Genomic DNA, 8,298 nt, shown 5'->3' with positions numbered 1-8,298 from the left:
TCCCTCTGCTATACTGTAATAACATTTATTATTTTCGTATATAACGAAAATGACTGGCCTTGTTGGAGTCAGTTCCTCAGCTGTGGTCCCCAGCTGGCTATCTCACTTAGCACTGCAATAAACATAGGCAAACAGTTGAAGTGGTATTCTGTAGTGCTAGACCAGAAGTATTGAGCTTTAAACAGCTGTTTATTGTGATCTTCTAACACAAACCTGTGTAGAAATCATTGCTTATAGTGGACTTGAAGAGAGTTTATGTGGGATCTTAAGGAAAGCTTATGTTCGCTAATGCCAACACGAAGAAACTGCAACTCATAAGAACAGGAGGATTAGGAGCATTGCTTTTTGAGTATTTTTAAAATATCCTCTGGAAAATTCAGGTTATCTTTTTAAAAGCAGCAGTCAAACTACATGCTTGTTATCACTCCAGATCCTCACCTTGGCTTACTTTCTGGAGAAGTAATTCTCTTCCAGAAGAGTTGCTGTGATTTGGTTTTATTCCAGTCTAGAGAAGAGTGTGAGTAATTGGTTACGTTTCCCGGAGTGCCTGTTGGAGTCATGCACCTTCCCTATAATTAGCTGTGACTTAGCTGACAACCTTTTCAGGTTAAAACTAAAATCACCTTTTGACTGTAGGCCTTAATTGTCCTTCCTAAACTAGACACTTCACTGCCATGAAAATGCAGTTCCAAAAGTGCAAGGTACCATGTTTATGTACCTTCTGTAAATTAAGCAAAGGTGAACATGGTTTCCATTCAGGGATATCTTGAGCCACGCTACATCTACTGCACTAATTGACTCCTTGGAGACACAGGTGAAAGCTATACTTACTGCACAAATGTATCACACACGTGGGTGCACTATTATACCTTGTGCTGACTCAGGGATTCTCAAGAATTTCCTTGTTTTTTGTTGTTTCCTCAACAAGTACTGCCTTTGGCAAACAAAAGAGAGTTGGTTAGATCAGCTTAGCTGAGTGGTAACTTTGTGCCCAGAGAGAAGAAAAAAAGGGATGATTTTGCAATTAGCTTTTTCAAAAAAATCCTCAAAACCTAAAACAACATCCAAGATAACATGGATAATCATTATATGATCCAACGTATCAGGTAAGAGCAGCAGTAAATTTGTAGGTGATCAGTATCAGAAACTGAAATGTAAAGTCTTTGGACTAGTTCAGAACTGCTGCTTTTCTACAAGGTCAACCACATTTAGTCTCAGTTTACAATAGTGTAAATGCAAACAACATAGATGGTGATTAGGACATCAATCTCGTATGAAATGTATAGTCACAACAGATCAATGCCAGCAATCCACTCAAACTTCCTTTGCACCGTTTATAGGACCACAGCACTTGAGTTCAGCTCCTGATGGAACTTACCTACTTAAATAAGGGACCTGTAGTCTCTGTAATAGCTTATTGAGGTCAAACAATTACTTATTTCTTATCTTCCATGAAAAGCCTGCTGATGTAGGCTCCTTTCTTTGGGAAGGCCAGTCTTCTTTGGTCTCTGGTACCTTCTACCAAAGTCAAGCACATCTTGGCCAAAGGCAGGTTGTTCCTGTGTGCTGTGCAGAACAGCTTTAAAAATAACAGTCACAGTAGTTCAATATTGGAGCAGTATTTTGATGTCAGAACTCCTCTCAGGCCTGTTGTTTACAAGCCTAAGACTGACTGACTTTTTTTTAATCAGTTCTTTTTTTTTTTCCCTTTGGCCAATAGGCAAAGAACAAACAAACAAACAACCCAGCATTGATGCAAGTGCTTAGAAACAAAAAGTTCTGCATACTACAAAGCAAACCAACCTCCAGCTTGCCGTCAAGGGAGCAAGACTGCATTGCTGTCTGCAGACAGTCATACTGCACTTCTCTAGTTGGGTCCCTATCCAAACAAGACAATAAATTAAAATACCTTCTAGCTTTCATATGGTCCTTACATCCTCCCATCTCTTGACAGGAATGTTTGGAGGGTGATGTGCCTGTGGCACAAAGCAAACACTGAGGACCTCAGTCCCGAGAGCAGCAGCTGCAGTCAGCCCACCAGCCCTCATACCCCCCCCCCTCTTCTGCCTCTGTGTATAAGGGGAGATGTTTTGCTGTTTGGCCTGTAATGTGCCCCAGGCTCTCACTGCCCATCTGCAGAATGATGTCAGCCTGGTCACGTTTCAGCTCAGAAAGCAAAGGGTTATCTGAGTGCTACTGAAGGCCATACACAATTTGAGGCGTGCTGTTAGCAGGTTCTCGTGTTCTTCAGAATATGTTCATATGTGTTGTGAGTAGGGCAAGAGATGAGACACCAATACACTGCTGCCTACTATGTTGCCTACAGTAGCAACAACTACACAGAGAGGCTGCTGGACTTCTACTTTTAGCCTGGTAGCACTGAATTAATAACAAGAAATAAAACAGAATAATAACATTGCATACACACTGAATTAATTAAATAATACTGTTGGGAAAACTTGTACTCAACCTTTTTAACCTGTGAAATTCAGCACTTACTTAATTCCATAGCTGCTTTGTCTTCTTACTAGTGCACAATCTGGAGGCGAGTTTGAATGAGTCCTACCCTGCTTATAAGAGACAATTATTCTGATACCAGTGAGTTTATATATCTACAGGAAAAGAACTTGAACTACAGGATTTTAAAAATGAGACAACTCTGCTAGGAGGTTACAAAGTCTTGCTTTAGCAAAGTGCTTAGCACATCCACAAAGGCTCACTTGAAAGTAAAACTAACTGGCATTAAGGCAAGTTCTAAACAACAAAATATGTTTAATGGGACCTTCATTCAACCATCTATCCAGCACACAGCTTGGCACAGTGCTGGGCTTTCGGACAGAAGCATTTTATGTCTCTGCTTATGGTACCCAGAGTAATCTAGATTTGGTGGGGGCCAAGAAACCCAGAGCCAGAGCCAGTTCCCCTTCAATCTTCAGTAAAAGATTCAGTTATATTATTGGTAGTGTTACCAGTTTTTTAAAACATTCTGCATCTGCAAACTTCCAGAAATGTGTCTGGAGTCTATAAAAATGGCACCTGTACATTCCAACACAGTGGAATAGGGTTATCAAACTCTAGCACAATTTCTGTTTGCCTGCACTTTCCTGACGTTTCCATTTTCTATAGTATTGATATACCCAGTACAAGACCATAGAATGGCATGGGTTGGAAAGATCATCCAGTTCCAACTCAGTTGCTGTAGGCAAGGTTGCCGCCTACTAGATCAGGCACTAGATCTGGTTGCCCAGGGCCCTATCCAACTTGGTCTTGAACACCTCTGGGGACCGAGCATACATAACTTTTCTGGGCAGCCTGTTACAGCACATCACCACTATCTCTGTAAAGAACTTTGCCCTGACAACCAATCTAAACCTTCCCTCAGCTTAAAACCATTACCCCTTGTCCTATCGCTATCTATCCAACTAAAAAGTTGATTCTCCTTCTTTTTATAATCCTCTTTTAAGTACTGGTAGGCTGCAAAGAGATTTCGTTACAGACTTCTTCAGACTGAACAAGACGAGTTCCCTCAGTCTGTCTTCATAGGAGATGTGCTCTAGATCTCTGATGATCATGTGGCCCTCCTCTGTGCCCTATCCAACAGCTCCACATCTTTCCTGTACTGGGGTCCCCACATCTGGATGCATTACTCCAGATGGGGCCTCACAATGACATAGTAGGGAGGGACAATCACTTCCCTGTCCCTTATGCCTACCTTACTTCCGATGGAGCCCAGGATACCATGCGGGATCATGTTAAAGGCCCTGCAGAAGTCCGGGTAGAGGACATCAGTCACCTTCCCTCTGTCCATTGATGCTGTCACTCCATCACAGAAGGCAATCAGATTGATAAGGCATGACCTTAGTAAAGCCATGCTGGCTGTTTCAGATCACTTGCTCATCTGTCGTGCCATAGCATGTCTTCTAAGAGCATCTGCTCCATGATCTTCTCAGGTACAGAGGTGAGGCTTACTGGCCTTCAATTCCCCAGGTCCTCCTTCTTCCCTTTCTTTTAAATAGGAGTGATGTTTCCTTTTTTCCAGTCCCTGGGGACTTTGCCTGACAGCCACGACTTTTCAAATATGATGAGTAGTTGCTCAGCAACCACATCAGCCAGCTCCTTTAGGACCTGGGATGCGTGTCATCTGGTCCCATAGACTTGTATATGTTTAGTCTCAAGGACCTCAGACTCGCTTAGCCCTTGCAGCAGAGCTGGGGGGAGGTGGAGAAGGCGGGGTAGAGGGGAGGGCTTTACTGTCCAGGCTCCCACCTAGAGGCCCACAGATGTGAGCTTCAGGGACTCGAGAAATATGAGAATCCTGGCTGCTAGCGAAGACCAAGGCAAAAAACTCATTTAGTACCTCAGCCTAAAACTCTCCACCAAAAGAAGCCTCCGAAAAATTCCAAGACACTTATGCTTGTTCCTCTCCATAGAAATCTTTGGTAAGGGGCAAAAGATGTATGATCTGAAGAGAATCCAGAATATATGATATTTGATCAATTCTTGGCTTGTCAGAAGTAGTGATCTCAATCCATTTTGCATACAAATGTTCATCACATAAAGAAATGACCTAAAAGATGATGTCCCTCCCCTTCTTTTCTGCCTGGCTGTTGACACCCAAAAGCTGGACTAGAAAAATATGCAACTCCATTCCTTCTCTCCAAACACAAGTGTCCTACATGGTTTTGTCCTGATGCTTTGTCGTCCATGAGATAGACTCTGGTGATAACTTTCATAGTAGAAGATGAAGTTATCAACCAGCTCAATACTCAGTTACTGTTAACTGGGCTGTTCTGATAGAACAGACAGGTCCTCTGCAGGGTCCTGACCTCTGACTGATGATAGAACTGAGAAAAAACTGCAGCAGTCATACTTGTTTTCCAGTCTCCCAGCTCCTGTGCTGTAAGGACTTCGGGATTCACAGAATCAAAGAATCGCAAGGTTGAAAACGACCTGCAAGATCATCTAGTCCAACCACCCTCCCATTCCTATTAGTACCACAAGCTACTAAACCATATCTCATAGCTCCTCATCCAGGCACCTCTTGAACACTGCCAGGGACGGCGACTCCCTGGGCAGCCATTCCAGTGCCTGACCACCCTTTGAGAGAAAAAGTTTCTCTTAAAGTCCAACCTAAACCTCCTCTGGTATAACTTCTGGCCGTTTCCTCGGGTCCTACTATTTGCCTGGGAGAAGAGGCCAGTTCCTTTTACACCACAACCTCCCTTCAGGAAGTTGTAGAGTGCAATGAGTCTCCCCTGAGCCTCCTCTTCTCCAGACTGAACAATCCCAGCTCCCTCAGCCACTCCTCATAATACTTGTGCTCCAGATCTCTCACCAGTTTCGTTGCCCTTCTCTGGACACGCTCCAGGACCTCAATGTCTTTCCTGTAGTGAGGGACCCAAAACTGAATACAGTACTCGAGGTGCGGCCTCACCAGTGCTGAGTACAGGGGGATGATTACCTCCCTGCTCCTGCTGGTCACACTATTTCTAATGCAGGCCAGGATGCTGTTGGCCCTCTTGGCCACCTGGGCACACTGTCGGCTTATGCTCAGCCGAGCATCAACCAACACCCCCAGGTCCCTTTCCTCTTCACAGTCATCCAACTACTCATCCCCAAGCCTGTAATGCTGCATGGGGTTGTTGTGGCTAAAGTACAGGACCCGACACTTGGCCTTGTTAAACCTCATCCCATTCACCTCGGGCCAGCAATCCAGCTTATATAGATCCCTCTGCAGGGCCTCCCTGCCCTCAGGCAGATCGACACCACCTCCCAACTTGGTGTCATCTGCAAACTTACTCAAGGTACACTCAATCCCTTCATCTAAGTTGTCAATGAAGATATTAAACAGGATGGGCCCCAGCACCGACCCCTGGGGGACATCACTTGAAACAGGTCTCCAGCTAGACTTCACTCCATTGACCACCACCCGTTGAGCACGGCCCTCCAGCCAGTTCCTTATCCAACGGAGGGTAAAACTGTCCAAGCCACGGGTAGCCAGTTTCCACAGAAGGATACTGTGAGAGACCATGTCAAAGGCTTTGCAGAACTCTAGGTAGACTACATCAACTGCCTTTCCCTCATCTACCAGTCTGGTCACCCAGTCGTAGAAAGAGATCAGGTTGGTCAAACACGACCTGCCTTTCATGAACCCATGCTGGCTGGACCTGATCCTGTGAACATCACGCACAAGCCGTGTGATCTCTCCCAGGAGGATTTGCTCCATGACCTTCCCTGGCACTGATGTCAGGCTGACAGGCCTATAGTTCACTGGATCCTCCTTACGGCCCTTCTTGTAGATGGGAATCACATCAGCAAGCCTCCAATCCTCTGGAACCTCTTCAGTCAACCAGGAGCACTGGTAGATGGCTGAGAGCGGCTTAGCAATCACCCCCGCCAACTCCCTCAGAACCCTAGGATGAAGCCCATCCGGTCCCATGGACTTGTGACTGTCCAGATGGAGGAGCTCCCTAATGGCCTCCACCTCAATCTCTGGGGAGACATTCTGCATATCAGCCCAGTTATCCAGATCAGGGCACAAAATGCCCTGAAGATAGCTGGTCTGACTATTAAAGACAGATGTAAAGAAGGCATTGAGGACCTCAGCCTTCTCCTTGTCATCTGTGGTCACATTCCCCGCTGCATCAATTAAAGGATAGAGATTATCCTTGTTTCTTCTCTTGCCATTGATATATTTGTAAAAGGATTTCTTACTCTCCTTTACTGCAGTGGCCAACCTAAGTTCAAGATGGGCTTTCGCCTTCTGGACTTCCTCCCTGCATACCTTAGCAACTTCCTTGTAATCTCCCCTAGTAGCCTCTCCCTTCTTCCAGAGGACATAGACTCTCTTTTTCTTTCTGAGTCTTGACAGTAATTCCCAGCTCATCCACACCGGTCTTCTCCCCCTGTGGCTCGCCTTAAGGTATTCAGGGACAGCCTGTTTTTATGCCTTTAAGATTTCCACCATGAGGAGCATCCAGGCTTCCTGGACCCCTTTACCCTTAAGGAGTGACTTCCAAGGGACCCGTGCTACAAGCGTCTTGAGCAGGTCAAAGTCTGCCCTCTTGAAGTTCAAGACAGCAGTTTTGGTAGTCACCCTTCTGACATCTCCAAGAATAGAGAACTCTACAATTTCATGGTTGCTCTGCACTAGACAGTCTCCAACCTTCACATCACCTACCAGTCCTTCTCTGTTAGCAAAGAGCAGGTCAAGCAGAGCATCACCCCTGGTACGCTCTCGTACCAGTTGTGTAAGTAAGCTATCTTCCACACACTCTAGAAACCTCTTGGACTGCTTCCTTTGAGCCATGTTATATTTCCAACATATATCAGGGAAGTTGAAATCCCCCCCAAGAACGAGTGCTGGTGATCGCATGACTTTCGCAAGCTGCTCGTAGAATGCTTCGTCCATTTCCTCATCCTGATTCGGCGGTCTATAACAGACCCCAACTACGATGCCTCCCCTACAGGCCTTCCCCCTGATCCTCATCCATAGACACTCCACTTTATCATTGCAATCTCAAGCTCTTCAACATCAAAACAGTCTTTAATATAAAGGGTCACACCACCACCCTTCCTTCCTTGTCTATCCCTTCTGAAGAGCTTATAGCCATCGATCTCAACACTCCAGTCATGGGAGCAGTCCCACCATGTTTCAGTAACAGCAGCTAGATCACAGTTAGCCTGGTGCACAATCGCTTCCAGTTCCTCCTGCTTGTTGCTCATGCTGCATGCATTGGTATAGATGCACTTGAGCAGAGTCATTTGCCTCACTCCCAGCTCTAAAATCGTTCCCCTAGGCTCTTCTTTTGTGAGGCCTGTACTGTCCCCTTCCCCCGTCACAATTAGTTTAAAGCTCTATCAATGAGCCCCGCTAGCTCCTGAGCTAAGATTCGTTGCCACCTTTGAGATAGGTGGGTTCCATGGTTGAACAGCAAGCCAGGGGCTGAGTAAACTAACCCATGGTCGAAGAACCCAAAGTTTCTGGCTCGGCACCAGCCTCTAAGCCAGTTATTCATTGCTTGCACCTTCCGTGCAAGCTCTGAGTCCCACACTGCCCCTGATAGCACAGAACAAAAGACTACTTGTACTCCTGCACCTTGAACTAAGTGCCCTAAACCCTTGAAATCCCTTTTCATTGCCCGTAGGCTTGTCTGAACAATTTCTTCACTGCCCACCTGAACTATGAGCAACAGAAAGTAATCAGTGGGACTCACCAGCTTTGGTATTTTCCTGCTTATGTCCCCGACCTGGGCCCCAGGAAGGCAGCACATTTCTCAGCGGCTCGGGTCTGGTCTG

The 8,298-nt window shown here is 45.7% G+C and overlaps 1 non-coding gene across 1 annotated transcript; it reads right to left on the bottom strand.

The window, feature by feature from the left end:
- Window positions 1–4,368: 4,368 nt before the first annotated feature.
- On the bottom strand, window positions 4,369–4,482 carry LOC128087453 (U5 spliceosomal RNA). Its single transcript, XR_008209866.1, has one exon. It is a non-coding gene; the product is annotated as a U5 spliceosomal RNA (small nuclear RNA).
- Between the last annotated feature and the right edge of the window lie 3,816 nt (window positions 4,483–8,298).

This window comes from Tympanuchus pallidicinctus, unplaced genomic scaffold (genome assembly GCF_026119805.1).
Source record: "Tympanuchus pallidicinctus isolate F22 unplaced genomic scaffold, pur_lepc_1.0 scaffold3, whole genome shotgun sequence".
NCBI classification, from domain to species: domain Eukaryota; kingdom Metazoa; phylum Chordata; class Aves; order Galliformes; family Phasianidae; genus Tympanuchus; species Tympanuchus pallidicinctus.
The sequence above is the reverse complement of the archived record's forward strand: the minus strand, read 5'-3'. Positions and strand labels throughout refer to the sequence as shown.